Genomic DNA, 19643 nt, shown 5'->3' on the forward strand with positions numbered 1-19643 from the left:
TCATGTGTGTATTCGTATCTACAGACATGAGAAAGTAACAGGGAAATACTAGAATACCTCGACTACCTAACTCTTTCATTTCTTGAGTAACAGAAACGGAGGCAGAAGAATGCCTTCTGGAGTCAAAAGCCAACTTGATCTCAGCCTCGATATCCAACACGGTATTCTGATGTCCCGAAAAATCTGAGGAACCTATCCCCTTTGTTATGGTATCCCCTAAGCAAAATGGCTTCTCTAGTATCAAACCTTGCCTCTGCCCATTCACATATGCTGTTTGGCCAAAAACATGACATGCAAACATACTGCTAAAGCTTGTTTGTAAGCTTTTGAGATTAATAGAAACAGGTTACCATTTGATTTCGACCACAAGAAACTCTTATTTGGCATTCTGACCTGTTGATACTTGCAAGAAGAGCTTCAGTCTTCGAAACCGCTGCGCGAAACTCATTATCCGGAATGGCCCCACGGTGTTGATGTCTAGTGCTACATCATACCTGCAAGTTGCAATACTTTTATTGCTATGGAATGTGAACTTACACATTTAGTAATGGAAGCAATCCTTGGTGCAAGACTAGTATAGCTTCACGAACCTCTCATCAAAAGTGGTATTTGCTGCAGAGTTTACGATAACATCCACTTCTTTCGTGATCTCTTTGGCTACCTCAGGAGCAATGCCAATGTAGGCTTCCCTGAAATTACCAACGACTGGAACCTGCTTGCTTAATACGAAGCTGTGGTAGTTTTTCCCATGGATTTCCTGTAAACATCTGAACAACTCAGTATCTTCTACATGTATTGCATACGAAAAATATTGTCATTTGCATGAAGAATAGAAAGTAGTCCGAAGTAATCATCATACATCGGTCTTCAATCTTTTCATGGCTGCTTCATTGTCCTTGGCCTTGATCAACATGTATATTTTACCAACATTAGGATTTGTCCTTAAAATGGGATCGATAAGAACTGATGATCAGAATCATACACAGTAGAATGGAAGAACAAAGGAAGGAAGTCAGGTAGCTTAGAGCAAGACAAAGGCAGAATGGAAGAACAGCCTAAAAGTGGGGGGCCAGACAGAAACTGTCTCACTCAAACTGGCATTTGAAAATGCTACCCGCCCTTCCCCTATTTCTGCATTTCATTCATCTATTCCTTCTGCTTGCTTTTCTAGTTAAGTTGCTCATAAACTAGATCCATAAAACTCACTCAGCTACTATCTTCTTTCTATAATTGGTCTCTAAGTCCAAGTAATCGATAAAGTATAATCCTCTTCCCAACTCCGCCACCTCCTTTCTACCGAGTATGCTCTACTTGAAAGAACATATTTATCAATAAATAAGTGCATTACTATATTCACAGCTACAAACTAAGCCTAATTTCCAATATGTCATATGTATCACTTTGATGTTGTGGGATCACTGGCTTCTTGCTCAACGGTTTCGCTTGCGCACTTGACTTGAGAAGGGAGAAGCCTTCATGACCGGTACCAGTATCTGTTCAAGAAGTTAATACTTATGCGGCACTGAACAAAGGGTGAGATCGATGAAATGCAATACATGTTTGAATATTTCCTATCTTCTTCCAGCCATCAAACTTGTTCAATTCGTTTTCTTGAGATCTCTGGAATAGTGATATCATACTTGAATCCACATTCCCAGTATTTGAGGAAGAAGTAGAATCTTAGTCCTTTCGAATTTCTATGTTGGGAATTTGATATCGACTGAATCAAGAAACTCGATTTCACTATGATATGACCACTGAACCCTTTGATGCAACATTTCTTGTTTCCAGAAGATCTCAGATGGTTTCTGAAGCTTCCATGATCTTGTAATAGAAAGAAACCCTTTCTATAAGTCATGAAAATGTGGACCAAAAGACTAAGAAACTGCACAATCTATTGATTGACTGAAAAACTCAAGCTGAGTAACTTGCTTGAATGATCGCTCCGGCTCTGGGCCCTCTGATCTTCGGGATGCAGAATAGGGGATCGCTTGCCAACCGTTAGTTAGGACCAGTGAAAACCCACGCTTGGTGAAGGCGAAGTTCAGTTTGGAGATCTAACAATTCCTTATGTCGTGTATCCTCGATTGATGCAGCCTCAGATGCTTCAATTGTAGATTTGAGTATTGAGCGAAAGGTTACACCACCTATAGGTTCTGTATTACAGGCCAATCCTACTCCACTAGTACCAATAAGCGGCATAGGGGAAAAAGCACAACACCTAGGAATAGGAATCAACAACACAAAAACTTTCTGAGAAATTACCCAACAAGAAAACGTATGCGCGTGGGCGCAACGGATTTCGCTCCCATGCGCTCATCCCTTGCTTGTTCTTTTGGACTAGCACTCTTTCCCTCTCTTTGAAGTAGATTTCTCAGCTCCATGAGTCAAACGAAATAAGGCGAAAGGCCCACTACTTCTTCATTCATGGCTTATTGATTTGATTGATCCCCCTTTCGTATTCATTCGACCTGAGGTGAGGTTGGAACAAGAGTTTTCATAAAAAGAATGGTTCTTTTATGCAATTATGAACGGGCAGGCCTCTTGTGGATTGCTCCAACTCTATGAATGAAGGGGGGAGTATGAGGAATGCCCATTTTCTTTCTATATGAAGATGAAAAAAGGATCCGGGTCAAACATTTCTTACTTTTGTTGAGTATGACTGAATGAGGAAGAGCTCTTTATGTGGTATCACTTTACCACCATCTGAAATGCGCGAAACTCCGATTGGTGGAAGCCAGTCCATTAAGATTCTCCCTTCTCTTACGTGAAATTCCCCTATTTCGGTAAGCATCCAGTATATCAGCAAATGAACATTTCTCTAAGCTTATCCTGTGGCTTATACGTCATTTGAAACCTGCTCCAAGGATCCAACGAATAGCTAAGGTTTGTTGATGATCCCTGGCTACAATCCCAGGAACATCATAAATAGTACTTGCGACTCCTACTTTGACCACTTCGCATATTGGCTTTATATTATCTACGGTGTCAACCATAAGTTTTATTACATCGCGTTCAGTTCAAGCTAGGCGGTGAAAAGTTTTATAAACAATAGAATGAACTCTCGTTCTTTTACCATGGACCATGCGAAAGTTTACCAATTGCTTGATCAATTCTTTTTGCTCACCATCAAAGTCCCCCATATAGCTGAGAATTTCCGAGCAATTGGAAGCCGCTTTCGATGACGAGGCCGATAAATTGATATTACGCGATCGTTACTGTCCATCTTTTTCAGCTCTGCTCCCGAAAACAGAAATGAAAGGAGACTGATCTTGACGTCGGCGTTGGTTTTTCCAACGAAAAACAAGAACTTTCTTTCATGAACTTCCATGACAAAATGCTAGTTGCCTTGTAACGCATACACTGGAGCGTTTGTCCCATCGACGAAGGCCACTATACGCGTTTTTTGAAGAGCAACATTCTCTTATAACCAAACATCGCAAAGACAGAAAGGAGTATCCTGAACGTAAGGCCAATGGCTAGCATACTTTGCTGAACACTCACGATATTCAGCTAAAGCTGGATGCATATTATATTATATTATATCTTGCCTTGGTAGAGCGAAACTTTGAACCCAAACAAGCAACTCTCCCGGTTTAGCGATATTGATGGGTTCCAGCCTCATTCCACTAGCCCTAAAAGCATTCTAAATATATAAAAGAGGGGGAATGGATTCTACAAGAAAAGGCGGGCAAAGGTAGTTCATGGGTCAATTCTTGGAGCATAGCTCATTTCTAAGTCCCCAACCCATCTCGTGCTCGTGCTGTACGCGATCGAATCTTGCGGCCGGATAGAGCAATGGAATCACCGAGTCGTATGAAAAGAGGGCTCTTCTTTTTAATGTTAACACAAAGGCTAGCTCCCCTAGGGGTTGTCATATTACAATCATTTGTATTACTTTCCTACCAATCCTGGACTAGCTATGACCCTTATAGCGAGCCTCGCTTTACCGTTTCGGATAGAAACATATGACGCTCCTAAAGTCGATTGGATACTTTCTTTTTTATTGAATTAAGCTAAGACATGGACTTTCTCATGTGAAGAACTCCTTCTTATGAGCTCATGGACTTGATCAATGCTAGTTCAAGTTCACATCATATTAGTAAATTAGTTCATTAATTCGTTTATTTACCAACGAAGAAGCCTTGCGCTACTCGGAAAGTACTGACTAGAGGGGGGCGTGTGGATCCACAGTCCTAGCCATTCTCACAACGGGATAATAAAGCGAAAAAAGACCATGAGAAGAGATTACAACATCCAGGACAAAGCCTGTCAAGCCAACCTTCCCTCACTGCGAAAATGCAACATCCGGCGTACTCATTGGCTTTGACCTTAGATTCATTACTTGCTAGAGAACTAGTTTACATAACTGTCACAGCTCCAATGCGATAATCTTGTTAATCATCAAAGTAGCTAGCCTAAATAAGGAGTTTACAATCGCTTGTCTATAAAGTAAAGAGCGGCTAATGGGAGATTGCTTGAGTAGGCTCAGTAAGGGATTACCCGCGGGCAGGGTGAAAGAGCTTTCATTAATAGTTTGAACTGGTGGATCAGCAAGATAGCTAGAGCTCCTTAAAGGAAAGCAAAATCCAATTCTATATTATATCAAACTATAAAGCAAATATGAGGAAGCTGCGCCTTTACTCGCTCGAATTAGAGGAAAAAGGGGATATGCAGCAGTAACAACTTTTCTTTCAATAGTAAGTAGGAAATGCGAATAAGAGAAGGGTAGAAGAAGCGATCCGCATATTTCCTTATTTCCCAACGGATTTGACTCGTTAGAGAAATCATTTCTTAGGTATGCTACATTCTTTGAAGAAAGAGTAGGTTATGCTATTTAAGACTTAGAGGAAGTGATTTCCGGGAACTAGCAGACCAAGCCAATCAACAAGGAAAGCCTGTCAAGCAAGGAAGGCACCAAGCAAACCTTTAATAAGCATCTCTAGCGCAGTCACTTCTCTATAGAAAGAAAAAACCTGCAGTCAAGACTGATACGTCCATTTTGCATCATGCTTTTATATTGATATTTATTGCATTATGGGCCGTTATTACACATTATGTCACAATACTTATGCCTATTCTCTCTTATTTTACAAGGTTTACATGAAGAGGGAGGATGCGGGCAGCTGGAAAAGGAGCAAATATTAGAGACCTATTCTGCATAGCTCCAAAAGTCCTGAAACTTCACAGAAGTTATTGTTCGAATTAATAAAAAATACTGGCGAAAGAATACATCAGAGGGGGCCCACACCCTGGCCACGAGGGTGGGGGCGCGCCCCCTGCCACGCGGGCCCCCTGGCAGGCCTCTGGTGCCCATCTTCTGCTATATGAAGTCTTTCGTCCGAGAAAAAATCATAAGCAATCTTTCGGGAAGAAACTCCGCCGCCACGAGGCGGAACCTTGGCGGAACCAATCTAGGGCTCCGGTGGAGCTGTTCTGCCGGGGAAACTTCCCTCCAGGAGGGGGAAATCATCGCCATCGTCATCACCAATGATCCTCTCACCGGGAGGGGGTCAATCTTCATCAACATCTTCACCAGCACCATCTCCTCTCAAACCCTAGTTCATCTCTTGTATCCAATCGTTGCATCCAAACCTCAGATTGGTACCTGTAGGTTGCTAGTAGTGTTGATTACTCCTTGTAGTTGATGCTAGTTGGTTTACTTGGTGGAAGATCATATGTTCAGATCCATTATGCATGTTAATACCCCTCTGATTATGAACATGAATATGATTTGTGAGTAGTTACGTCTGTTCCTGAGGACATGGGAGAAGTCTTGCTATAAGTAGTCATGTGAATTTGGTATTCGTTCGATATTTTGATGAGATGTATGTTGTCTCTCCTCTAGTGGTGTCATGTGAACATCGACTACATGACACTTCACCATTGTTTGGGCCTAGAGGAAGGCATTGGGAAGTAATAAGTAGATGATGGGTTGCTAGAGTGACAGAATCTTAAATCCTACTTTATGCGTTGCTTCGTAAGGGGCTGATTTGGATCCATATGTTTCATGCTATGGTTAGGTTTACCTAAATTCCTCTTTTGTAGTTGCGGATGCTTGCAGTAGGAGTTAATCATAAGTGGGATGCTTGTCCATGTAAGTACAGCACCCAAGCACCGGTCCACCCACATATCAAATTATCAAAGTACCGAACACGAATCATATGAGCGTGATGAAAACTAGCTTGACGATAATTCCCATGTGTCCTCGGGAGCGCTTTTCTCTATATAAGAGTTTGTCCAGGCTTGTCCTTTGCTACAAAAAGGATTGGGCCATCTTGCTGCACTTTATTTACACTTGTTACTTGCTACCCGTTACAAATTACCTTATCACAAAACTATTTGTTACCTATAATTTCAGTGCTTGCAGAGAATACCTTATTGAAAACCGCTTGTCATTTCCTTCTGCTCCTCGTTGGGTTCGACACTCTTACTTATCAAAAGGACTATGATAGACCCCCTATACTTGTGGGTCATCAAGACTCTTTTCTGGCGCCGTTGCCGGGGAGTGAAGCGCCTTTGGTAAGGAAAAATTTATATAGTGTGCTGAAATTTACTGTCACTTGCTACTATGGAAAGTAATCCTTTGAGGGTCTTGTTCAGGGTATCTTCACCCCGACCAGTAGAGAAAATAGTTGCTCCTCAACCTACTGAACCTACTGAAAATATCTACTTTGAAATTCCTTCGGGTATGATAGAGAAACTGCTTGCTAATCCTTTTATAGGAGATGGAACATTGCATCCTGATTTACACCTAATCTATGTGGATGAAGTTTGTGGATTATTTAAGCTTGCAGGTATGCCCGATGATGTTATCAAGAAGGACTTCCCTTTATCTTTTAAGGGAGATGCATTAACATGGTATAGGCTATGTGATGATATGGGATCATGGAACTACAAACGATTGAAATTGGAATTTCATCAGAAGTTTTATCCTATGCATCTTGTTCATCGTGATCGTAATTATATATATAATTTTTTGCCTCGCAAAGGAGAAAGCATCGCTCAAGCTTGGGGGAGGCTTAAGTCAATGTTATATTCATGCCCCAATCATGAGCTCTCAAGAGAAATGATTATTCAAAATTTTTATGCTCGGCTTTCTCGTAATAATCAATCCATGCTCGATACTTCTTGTACTGGCTCCTTTATGATGAAGACTATTGAATTCAAATAGGATTTGTTGGAAAGAATTAAACGCAACTCTGAAGATTGGGACCTCGACAAAGGTAAGGAGTCAGGTATAACACCTAAGTTTGATTGTGTTAAATCTTTTATGGATACCGATGTTTTCCGTGAATTTAGCACTAAATATGGACTTGACTCTGAGATAGTAGCTTCTTTCTGTGAATCCTTTGCTACTCATGTTGATCTCCCTAAGGAGAAGTGGTTTAAATATAATCCTCCCATTGAAGTAAAAGTAGTTGCACCTATTAAAGTTGAATAAAAGACTATCACCTATAATCTGTTGTTCCTACTGCTTATGTTGAGAAACCACCTTTCCCTGTTAGAATAAAGGATCATGCTAAAGCTTCAACTGTTGTCAACAAAAGTAATATTAGGACACACAAACCCCCTGAGCAAGTTAAAGTTGAACCTAATATTGCTATGGTTAAAGATCTCTTGGCTGATAATATTGATGGGCATGTTATTTATTTCTGTGAGGAAACTGCTAGAATTGCTAAGCCTGGTGCTAAAGATAAACATAGACCTGTTATAGGCATGCCTGTTATTTCTGTTAAAATAGGAGATCAGTGTTATCATGGCTTATGTGATATGGGTGCTAGTGCTAGTGCAATACCTCATTCCTTATACAAAGAAATTATGCATGATATTGCACCTGCTGAGATAGAAGAAATTGATATCACAATTAAGCTTGCCAATAGAGATACTATATCACCGATAGGGATTGTTAGAGATGTTGAAGTCTTGTGTGGGAAGGTTAAATATCCAGCTGATTTTCTTGGTCTTGGTTCCCCACAAGATAGCTTTTGTCCAATTATATTTGGTAGACCCTTCTTGAACACTGTCAATGCTAGGATAGACTGTGAAAAGGATGTTGTTACTATTGGTTTGGGAGATATGTCTCATGAATTTAACTTTGCTAAATTTCGTAGACAACCCCGTGATGACGAATTGCCTAGTAAGGATGAAATTATTTGTCTTGCTTCTATTGCCGTGCTTCCTAATGATCATTTAGAACAATATTTTCTTGATCATGAAAATGATATGTTTATGAATGAAAGAAGGGAGATAGATGAAGTATTCTTTAAACAGGGACCCATTCTGAAACACAACTTGCCTGTTGAAATCCTAGGGGTCCTCCTCCACCCAAGGGTGATCCCGTGTTGGAGCTTAAACCATTACCTGATACTCTTAAATATGCTTAGCTTGATGACAAGAAGATATATCCTGTTATTATTAGTGCCAACCTTTCAGAGAAAGAGGAAGAGAAATTATTGAAAACTCTGAAGAAGCACCGTGCTGCAATTGGATATACTCTTGATGATCTTAAGGGCATTAGTCCCACTCTATGTCAACACAAAATAAATTTGGAGAAAGACGCCAAACCAGTTTTTGATCACCAACGACAGTTAAATCCTAAGATGAAAGAAGTGGTAAGAAAGGAAATACTAAAGCTCCTTGAGGCAGGTATAATTTATCCCATTGCTGATAGTCAGTGGGTAAGTCATGTCCATTGTGTCCCTAAGAAGGGAGGTATTACTGTCGTTCCTAATGATAAAGATGAATTGATCCCGCAAAGAATTATTACAGGTTATAGGATGGTAATTGATTTTCGCAAATTAAATAAAGCTACTAAAAAGATCATTACCCTTTGCCTTTTATTGATCAAATGCTAGAAAGATTATCCAAACACACACATTTTTGCTTTCTAGATGGTTACTCTGGTTTCTCTCAGATACCTGTGTCGGCTGAGGATCAAGAAAAGACCACTTTTACTTGTCCTTTCGGTACTTTTGCTTATAGACATATGCCTTTTGGTTTATGTAATGCACCCACTACCTTTCAAAGATGCATGATGGCTATATTCTCTGACTTTTGTGAAAAGATTTGTGAGGTTTTCATGGACGATTTCTCTGTTTATGGATCCTCTTTTGATGATTGCTTGAGCAACCTTGATCGAGTTTTGCAGAGATGTGAAGAAACTAACCTTGTCTAGAATTGGGAGAAGTGCCACTTTATGGTTAATGAAGGTATTGTCTTGGGGCATAAAATTTCTGAAAGAGGTATTGAAGTTGGCAAAGCTAAAGTTGATGCTATTGAAAAGATGTCGTGTCCTAAGGACATCAAAGGTATAAGAAGTTTCCTTGGTCATGCCGTTTTTTATAGGAGGTTCATTAAGGACTTCTCAAAAATTTCTCGGCCTCTGACTAATCTATTACAAAAAGATATACCTTTTGTCTTTGATGATGATTGTGTAGAAGCATTTGAAATACTTAAGAAAGCTTTGATTTCTGCACCTATCGTTCAGCCACCTGATTGGAATTTACCCTTTGAGATTATGTGTGATGCTAGTGATTATGCTGTAGGTGCTGTTCTAGGACAAAGATTTGATAAGAAATTAAATGTTATTCAATATGCTAGTAAAACTCTAGAAAGTGCCCAGAGAAATTATGCTACTACTGAAAAAGAATTCTTAGTAGTTGTATTTGCTTGTGATAAGTTCAGACCTTATATTGTTGACTCTAAAGTTACTATTCACACTGATCATGCGACTATTAAATATCTTATGGAAAAGAAAGATGCTAAACCTAGACTTATTAGATGGGTTCTCTTGCTACAAGAATTTGATTTGCATATTATTGATAGAAAGGGAGCTGAGAACCCCGTTGCAGACAACTTGTCTAGGTTAGAGAATGTTCTTGATGACCCACTACCTATTGATGATAGCTTTCCTGATGAACAATTAGTTGTCATAAATGCTTTTCGTACTGCTCCATGGTATGCTGATTATGCTAATTACATTGTTGCTAAATTTATACCACCTAGTTTCACATACCAACAAAAGAAAAAGTTTTTCTATGATTTAAGACATTACTTCTAGGATGACCCACATCTTTATAAAGAAGGAGTAGAAGGTGTTATTAGACGTTGTATACCTGAGCATGAACAGGAACAGATCCTACACAAGTGTCACTCCGAGGCTTATGGAGGACACCACGCTGGAGATAGAACTACACATAAGGTATTGCAATCAGGTTTTTATTGGCCTACTCTCTTCAAGGATGCTCGTAAGTTTGTCTTGTCTTGTGATGAATGTCAAAGAATTGGTAATATTAGTAGACGTCAAGAAATGCCTATGAATTATTCACTTGTAATTGAACCATTTGATGTTTGGGCTTTGATTATATGGGACCATTTCCTTCCTCTAATGGGTATACACATATTTTAGTTGCTGTTGATTACGTTACTAAGTGGGTAGAAGCTATTCCAACTAGTAGTGCTAATCATAACACCTCTATTAAGATGCTTAAAGAAGTTAATTTTCCGAGGTTTGGAGTCCCTAGATACTTAATGACTGATGGTGGTTCACATTTTATTCATGGTGCCTTTCGTAAAATGCTTGCTAACTATGATGTTAATCATAGAATTGCATCTCCTTATCACCCGCAGTCTAGTGGTCAAGTAGAATTGAGCAACAGAGAGCTCAAATTAATTTGAAAAAGACTATTAGTAGATCTAGAAAGAATTGGTCCAAGAAACTTGGTGATGCATTATGGGCCTATAGAACTGCATACAAAAATCCTATGGCTATATCTCCGTATAAAATGGTTTATGGAAAAGCATGTCACTTCCCTCTCGAACTAGAACATAAGGCATATTGGGCTATTAAAGAGCTCAATTATGATTTCAAACTTGCCGGTGAGAAGAGGCTATTTGACATTAGCTCACTTGATGAATGGAGAACCCAAGCCTATGAGAATGCCAAACTGTTTAAGGAAAAAGTTAAAAGATGGCATGACAAAAGGATACAAAAGCGTGAGTTTAACATAGGTGATTATGTGTTGCTATTCAACTCTCGTTTAAGATTTTTTGCAGGAAAACATCTCTCTAAATGGGAAGGCCCTTACATTATCGAGGAGGTCTATCGTTCTGGTGCCATAAAAATCAACAACTCCGAAGGCACAAATCCGAAGGTGGTGAACGGTCAAAGAATCAAACATTATATCTTAGGTAATCCAATAAATGTTGAAACTAATGTTATTGAAACCGTAACCCCGGAGGAATACATAAGGGACACCTTCCAGAATGTTTCAGACTCCGAAAAGGAATAGGTATGTGGTACGGTAAGTAAACCGACTCCAAAACAGTTCTAATGGCAATTTTTCTCCATTTTGGAATATTTAAGAAAATAGGAAAATAAGAAGCAGTCAGGGAAGGACACGAGGCTTCCACGAGGGTGGGAGGCGCGCCCTACCCCCTGCGTGCGCCCCCTGCCTCGTGGGCACCTCGTGCGCTCTCCGGACTCCGTTTTCTTGTACGATACTTCTTTTGGTCGGTAAAAATTCATTATATAATCTCCCAAAGGTTTTGACTGCCGTATCATGCAAATATCCTCTGTTTTTGTTTCGAGCTGTTTCTGCCGCGGATTAGAGCAAGATGTCTTCTCAAGAGTCAGTCGGGGAGAGTCGGGTGTCTTATCTGACACCAGGTCAAGGGGCAAACAGTGATGCCTATCACTTTGGGCCCTCAACGGAGGAAGAGATGGAAGCTGACTTGAAAAGGATAGATGCCATGGAGGAGGGTCAAGAAGTTACTTCTTGTTTCCGGGCAAGATTCACGATGGGGGAACTACATAGCTCAGCTATCCCAAACTCGGTCATCCCCTCCAATGTTAAATTTCTCTCTTATGAAAATATGAAAAGGAGTGTTACTTGTTCTCCCGCAGCTATGCAGCATCCATGGGTGCAAGGAGCTTTAACCGTCACGGGTAAGCTCCATCAGGAAATAATGGATCTTAAGCGGCAAGTCAACAAGCTCGAGGAGGAGAATCGTATCCTGAGGGGTATCATAGCCAAGAATATCACATCTTCACCCCCAAAGAAGGAGACATAATCACATGGGTATGGGCACTCCCCTTGGCAACTGCCAAGCTTGGGGGAGGTGCCCCGGTATCGTATCACCGTCACACTCCTATCTTTATCGTTTTTCTTAGTTCGTTCCTTTTGGTAATATCTTGATCTAGTAGAAATGAAGTTTTAGTATGATCTAGTTGTGAGTTTTGCTTTATGATCCTTCTATGTAATCGAGTCCGTGAGCTATATATAATAAAGATCAGTGTTGAGTCAAGGGCTTGATTATCTTGCTATGATCGTGAGTGAATAAAAGAAAGAGAAAGAATAAAAAGAAATAAAGAGACCATATTGATCTTATGGAGAGCAATGATTTCACATATAGAGAGTATGATGATTAAAAGTTGTTGAGAGTTGACAAACATAGTTTTGGTCATCGTTGCAATTAATAGGAAGTAATAAAGAAAGGGAGGTTTCACATATAAATATACTATCTTGGACATCTTTTATGATTGTGAGCACTCATTAAAATATGACATGCTAAAGAGTTGACGTTGGACAAGGAAGACAACATAATGGGTTATGTTTTCTTATATCTGAAATAAAGTATATTGTCATGGATCATCCAACATGTTGAGCTTGCCTTTCTCCCTCATGCTAGCCAATTCTTTGCACCAAGTAGAGATACTACTTGTGCTTCCAAATACCCTTAAAACCCAGTTTTGCCATGAGAGTCCACCATACCTACCTAGGGATTGAGTAAGATCCTTCAAGTAAGTTGTCATCGTTGCATGCAATAAAAATTGCTTTCTAAATATGTATGACTTATTAGTGTGGAGAAAATAAGCTTTATACGATCTTGTGATGTGGAAGAAATAAAAGCGACGGACTGCATAATAAAGGTCCATATCACAAGTGGCAATATAAAGTGACGTTCTTTCGCATTACGATTTCGTGCATCCAACCCTAAAAGCACATGACAACCTCTGCTTCCCTCTGCGAAGGGCCTATCTTTTACTTTTATCTCCTACCTTTATGTAAGATTCATGGTGATCTTCACCTTTCCTTTTTACATTTTATCCTTTGGAAAGAACATTGTGTTGGAAAGATCCTGATATATATATCCAATTGGATGTGAGTTAGCATGAGCTATTATTGTTGATATTACCCTTGAGGTAAAAGGTTGGGAGGCGACACTATAAGCCCCAATCTTTCTCTGTGTCCGATTAAAACTCCATACCCATAAGTATTGCGTGAGTGTTAGCAATTGTGAAAGACTAAATGATGGTTGAGTATGTGGACTTGCTGAAAAGCTCTTACATAGACTCTTTCCGATGTTATGATAAATTGCAATTGCGTCAATGACTGAGATTATAGTTTGTTAGTTTTCAATGAAGTTTCTGATTCATACTTGACATTGTGAATAGATTGTTACTTTTTCATAAGAAATCATATGACAATATCCATATATGTTGTTGTTATAAGAATGATCATGATGCCCTCATGTCTGTATTTTATTTCATCGACACCTCTATCTCTAAACATGTTGACATATTTATCCTTATCGGCTTCCGCTTGAGGACAAGCGAGGTCTAAGCTTGGGGGAGTTGATACGTCCATTTTGCATCATGCTTTTCTATCGATATTTATTGCATTATGGGCTGTTATTACACATTATGTCACAATACTTATGCCTATTCTCTCTTATTTACAAGGTTTACATGAAGAGGGAGGATGCCGGCAGCTGGAATTCTGGGCTGGAAAAGGAGCAAATATTAGAGACCTATTCTGCACAGCTCCAAAAGTCCTGAAACTTCATGGAAGTTATTTTTCGAATTAATAAAGAATACTGGCGAAAGAATCCATCAGAGGGGGCCCACACCCTGGCCACGAGGGTGGGGGGCGCGCCCTACCCCTGGGTGCGCCCCCTGCCTCGTGGGCCCCCTGGCAGGCCTCCGGTGCCCATATTCTGCTATATGAAGTCTTTCGTCCGAGAAAAAATCATAAGCAAGCTTTCGGGAAGAAACTCCGCCGCCATGAGGCGGAACCTTGGCGGAACCAATCTAGGGCTCCGGCGGAGCTGTTATGCCGGGGAAACTTCCCTCTGGGAGGGGGAAATCATCACCATCGTCATCACCAACGATCCTCTCACCAGGAGGGGGTCAATCTTCATCAACATCTTCACCAGCACCATCTCCTCTCAAACCCTAGTTCATCTCTTGTATCCAATCGTCGTATCCAAACCTCAGATTGGTACCTGTAGGTTGCTAGTAGTGTTGATTACTCCTTGTAGTTGATGCTAATTGGTTTACTTGGTGGAAGATCATATGTTCAGATCCATTATGCATATTAATACCCCTCTGATTATGAACATGAATATGATTTGTGAGTAGGTACGTTCGTTCCTGAGGACATGGGAGAAGTCCTGCTATAAGTAGTCATGTGAATTTGGTATTCGTTCGATATTTTGATGAGATGTATGTTGTCTCTCCTCTAGTGGTGTCATGTGAACGTCGACTACATGACACTTCACCATTGTTTGGGCCTAGAGGAAGGCATTGGGAAGTAATAAGTAGATGATGGTTGCTAGAGTGACAGAAGCTTAAACACTAGTTTATGTGTTGCTTCGTAAGGGGCTGATTTGGATCCATATGTTTCATGCTATGGTTAGGTTTACCTTAATACTTCTTTTGTAGTTGCGGATTCTTGCAATAGGAGTTAATCATAAGTGGGATGCTTGTCCAAGTAAGGATAGCACCCAAGCACCGGTCCACCCACATATCAAATTATCAAAGTACCGAACGCGAATCATATGAGCATGATGAAAACTAGCTTGACGATAATTCCCATGTGTCCTCGGGAGCGCTTTTCTCTATATAAGAGTTTGTCCAGGCTTGTCCTTTGCTACAAAAAGGATTGGGCCATCTTGCTGCACTTTATTTACACTTGTTACTTGCTACCCGTTACAAATTACCTTATCACAAAACTATCTGTTACCTACAATTTCAGTGCTTGCAGAGAATACCTTATTGAAAACCATTTGTCATTTCCTGCTGCTCCTCGTTGGGTTCGACACTCTTACTTATCGAAAGGACTACGATAGATCCCCTATACTTGTGGGTCATCAAAGACTAGTCACATTAGTGAAACAGGTGATTCGCTAACATTCAATTCAAATAGAAAGAGTAGTCACAGCTGCGACAAGTTGCTCTAAGAGGAAGGAGTTGACTTACTTTCAATTCCTAATACAGCAAGAGCGGATTTTTTTCATGTAGCATTTCTACCCCTATAGGATTTCCCATCTTAACCAAGAATGGGTGCCCACCTTGTACGTACCGAGAATGGGTGCAGCCCACCCCATCTAAAGTAGCCTGAAATTCGTTCCGCTACAATCCAGAGCTGTCCAAACATGTACCGCGATCTGGACGGACAAAGAATGCCTTACACTTGAGTGACCCCCTTTTTGTGACCACCACCAAATTCAAAAGAAAAGGTGAGATCACCCTGAAAAAAATCCTTTGTAGCTCTTAAAATATGGGCCAACCTCTCCATTAATATTGATACTTACTGCACCTCCTTCTACCACTTGTTTAATCCAACCTCTCCACTTCTCACTAAAGAAAACCCTTTTTAAGCAAAACCTCTTGTAGAAAATCCCAATTCACCCTATCATATGCTTTTTCAAAGTCTAGCTTTAGTATGACCCCCTCTTGTTTAGTCCTCCTAAGCTCATGAAACACCTCATGGATAGTGACCACCCCATCTAAAATATTTCCGTTTTTCATAAATGTCGTATGACTCTTACTCACCACCTTATCTGCAACTCTCTCAAGCCTATTTGTCAGTACTTTAGTCACAATTTTCTGACAAACATAATATAAACATATTGGCCAATATTGCTTGATAGTTGCAACATCTTTCGTTTTAGGAATCAGAGTAACCACCCCATAATTAAGTCTTCTAAGTTGCAACTCCTCAGCATGCAGTCTATCAAGCATTCTTTTGACCATCTCTTTAACCATCTCCCAAAAATGTTTCTAAAAGATTACTGGTAAGCCATCTGGGCCAGGTTCTGTATTGGTTTTCATCTCTTTAACTACTAACTCTATTTCCTCCATAGTGAAAGGCTTAGTCAACTCTTCATTGTCTAGTTCTGATAGCATGTGCTCTGTTGACCAAGGGGCTTCCACCAAGAGATATGTCCCCCCTGTCCTCTGAACCAAATAGTCTCTTATAGTAACTATAAATGTGTTCTTGCAACTCTTTATCATCTTGTATAACATTTCCTTCATGTTCCAAATAAGCAATATTACATTTTATGTGTCTTCCATTGGCAGCACTATGGAAGAATGAAGTATTTGCATCTCCCTCAAGTAACCACTGACAAACTGACTGACAATGTGGACTGCATGAGCAATGTCAAGCCGGGTCACAGTGAGGTACACAAGGCTGCCTACAAGATGACGATAGCGAGTGGTATCCCTCAAGAGGAGTACCATCACTAGGGCGCAATTGGAGATGGAGCTCCATGGGTGTAGCAGCAGTGTGTTTTAGTAAGACCTGAGCGTGAGATCAAATCCTGAGTATAGCGATGCTGAGAGAGATAGTAACCATCATTAGTTTGATCAACCTCAATTCCCAGAAAATAACTGAGAGAAAATCAATCTGACATCTTGAATTGCTCACTCAACTTTTTCTTAACAAAAGCAATGTACTTCTGATCATCTCCAGTGATCAACATATCATAAACATAGAGAACAAGCAAGGTACGACCGCAGTCAGATGTATGAGTGAAAAGTGCATGGTCATGCTCACTAGAAGAGAAACCAGCAGCTTGAACCACAGAGCTGAACCGCTCAAACCAAGCACGTGGTGGTTGCCTTTTTCCCATAGAGGGCCTTTCGAAGGCGACAAACATGACCATCAGGAACTTCAATACCCAGAGGTGGCTGCATATAGAAAAAACTCATGTAGATCACCATGAAGGAAAGCATTTTTGACATCCATTTGAGAGATTTGCCAAGATCGAGCTGCAGCCACAACAATCAGAGTACAAACAGAAATTGAAACAATGCAACAGTACTATCTATTTACGATAATTTGATTGCTGACAACACGACAACATCACGCTTCTCTTTCTTATTCTTATTTATATAACTGTAACTTTACCGGGCCGGAAAAGTGACACCGTCACGTCTCAGGGTCGTATGCCTGGAACAAGAAGGGTCATAGTACAATTTCGGCGATTACAAAAAAGAAGGAGGCGACCTCCCTATCCCTCTTTGTCTTTCCACTTCCCTCGTTCAGGAACAAATACTTCGCCAATTTCTTTTGAGTCTCGGCCCGGTTTTTCCCCACTAACCAATTACGTTACGACCACTAAACAAACTTGGTTGACGAACATGGTTTATGCACCGCTAATCTAGCAGCTTGTCGAGAATTTGACAAACTCACACCATCCATTTCAAATGGGATTTGTCCCGTGGACACACAAGCAATCCAACCCGTCGGATTTCCTTTTCCTCTTCCCATTCGAACTATTGCGGGTTTCCCCGTAATAGGAAGATCTGCGAGAACTCTTACCCATATCTTACAATTCCGAAATTTTCCGCTCATAGCACGATGGAATTGTCCGATTGTTGCCCGACGCGCTGCTTCAATGGCTCGATATGAAAGACGACCATCTCTACAACTTTTGGTGCCATATCTTCCAAAACCAAGTTGTGTACCATCCGGTTCGCGACCCCTACTACATCTGCATTTAAAATATTTACTATATTTCGTACGTTTCAGATATAGCACATCCCTTCTTATTTTGACTATATGAGATCTGCACTTTGACACCTGAAATTCCGTTACGAGTAGATACTTCCGCAGGAGCATAATCGATTTTCTGGTTAAATACATTACAAGATGTTTTTCCATACTTTCCGCATTCAGTTCTAGCTATTTCCGCACCCCCTAATCGACCAGAACAACAAATACGTATCCCCTCCACCCCTTTTGGCATTATTAATGGAATATCCTTCACTATTTTACTAAAAATGGAACGAAATGAGATTGGATTGTTCCTCAGTTGAAAAGAGATGTCTTGAGCAATCAGAGAAGCACTTTGATAAACAGATTTGATCTTTACCGACTCAATTAAGGTATTAGTGTTTGTTCTATTAGACAAAAAAGATCGCATTTTTGCACTACGTTCAAATAAGAGTTGTACCCGTACGGAATTATCCTCTTTCTTAGTATGATCTCTATCATCATCTCTATTCCCTTTATCAATTTTCCTATCCTACCTATGTCTATGAATTTCTCTCAATCTTAGATCTTATTTTAGTTCGATACGTCCACCTACGAAACTCGCCCTTGGCTTTCGTCTCGGTAGGTGTATTATTCTACATTTTCCCAAAAGGACATTCATTCATTTCTTTTTTCCCGGGCGATCACCATGACTAAAACGAAAACAAGACAAGAAATCAAAACCTGTACTACAGGAAAAGGGCTGGTGGCCGACATTTGGGAAAGTCGGGCCGATCGGGTATCTTCATTCAAGCGAGGGTACAGAGGAAGAACAAAACAAAGTGAGAGGCCGGGGGGCAGGGAAAAGAGTCGAGTCGATCGACCGGGAGAAGCAAAACGAAATCCGGATTTGGCCAAAAAAGATGCAACGTTATGGATACCATGACCGATCACCATCGAGAAAGAAGAATTTTGATAAATCACTTCGAGTGAGCTGTGCCTTCAAGCGGCCTCAATACGCCGGGGTTGTAAATGGCATACCTTTCCTTATGGGAAATGCCGCCTCCTTACTAAAAAGGAATAGAATCAAGTTATTTATACCAAAGAAGTCCCGCTCTGACGACCCGACGAGTCATCTACTAAAAAGGACCCTCCCTGCTATGTGCCCCTCCTTGAATTATTTGGCTCTGCAATACTTTTTTAATACTAAGAATAAAATGCATTTCGACCCCGTCCTAGTTCTCAATCATTTCGTGGCACCGGGTGTGGCTGAACCATCTACGATGGGGGAGCGAAGGGAGGAAGCTTAGATAAGAGAATACGCTCTCGCATCGCTTTTTTTAGAAAGCTCTACCAGCGAGAAAAAGTGTGACACATGAGGTGCGTATGCGTGGCACTCTTTTTAATGGGATTTACCGTCTTTCTTTACCTTCAGAACACAAAGCTTTTCTTGGCGAAATAACTCCTTCCTATATTTGACATCTCATCTACTTAATTTAATGACATTCCATATCTCAGGAAGGAAAAAAAGCGAATGGAATTTCAGTCAAGTCTTTTTTTCTGCTTTATCCTTCTCTCAATCAAAGAAAGGGAATGCAGATGTTCTGTCGCCCTCTCTTCGTATGCCACCAGCCTTCCTCTCAAAACCATATTGATCCGATCTTGCGCAGATAGGTAGGGACGATCCCTCCAGTAACCATGCCTAAAATCATAAGTTGACCCATTACTTCTGTAGGTGCCTCAATTCTTCCCATTTTCCTACTTATATAACTCTTTGGGGTCCATACCGCACTTGGGGACGGGATATGATTGCTTTCTTAAACAAACCTTTTAGAGCGTTGTCATCTTACCAGCACAGGACTCAATAGTAAGGAC

The sequence above is a fragment of the Aegilops tauschii genome, chromosome 5 (genome assembly GCF_002575655.3).
Source record: "Aegilops tauschii subsp. strangulata cultivar AL8/78 chromosome 5, Aet v6.0, whole genome shotgun sequence".
Taxonomy (NCBI): domain Eukaryota; kingdom Viridiplantae; phylum Streptophyta; class Magnoliopsida; order Poales; family Poaceae; genus Aegilops; species Aegilops tauschii.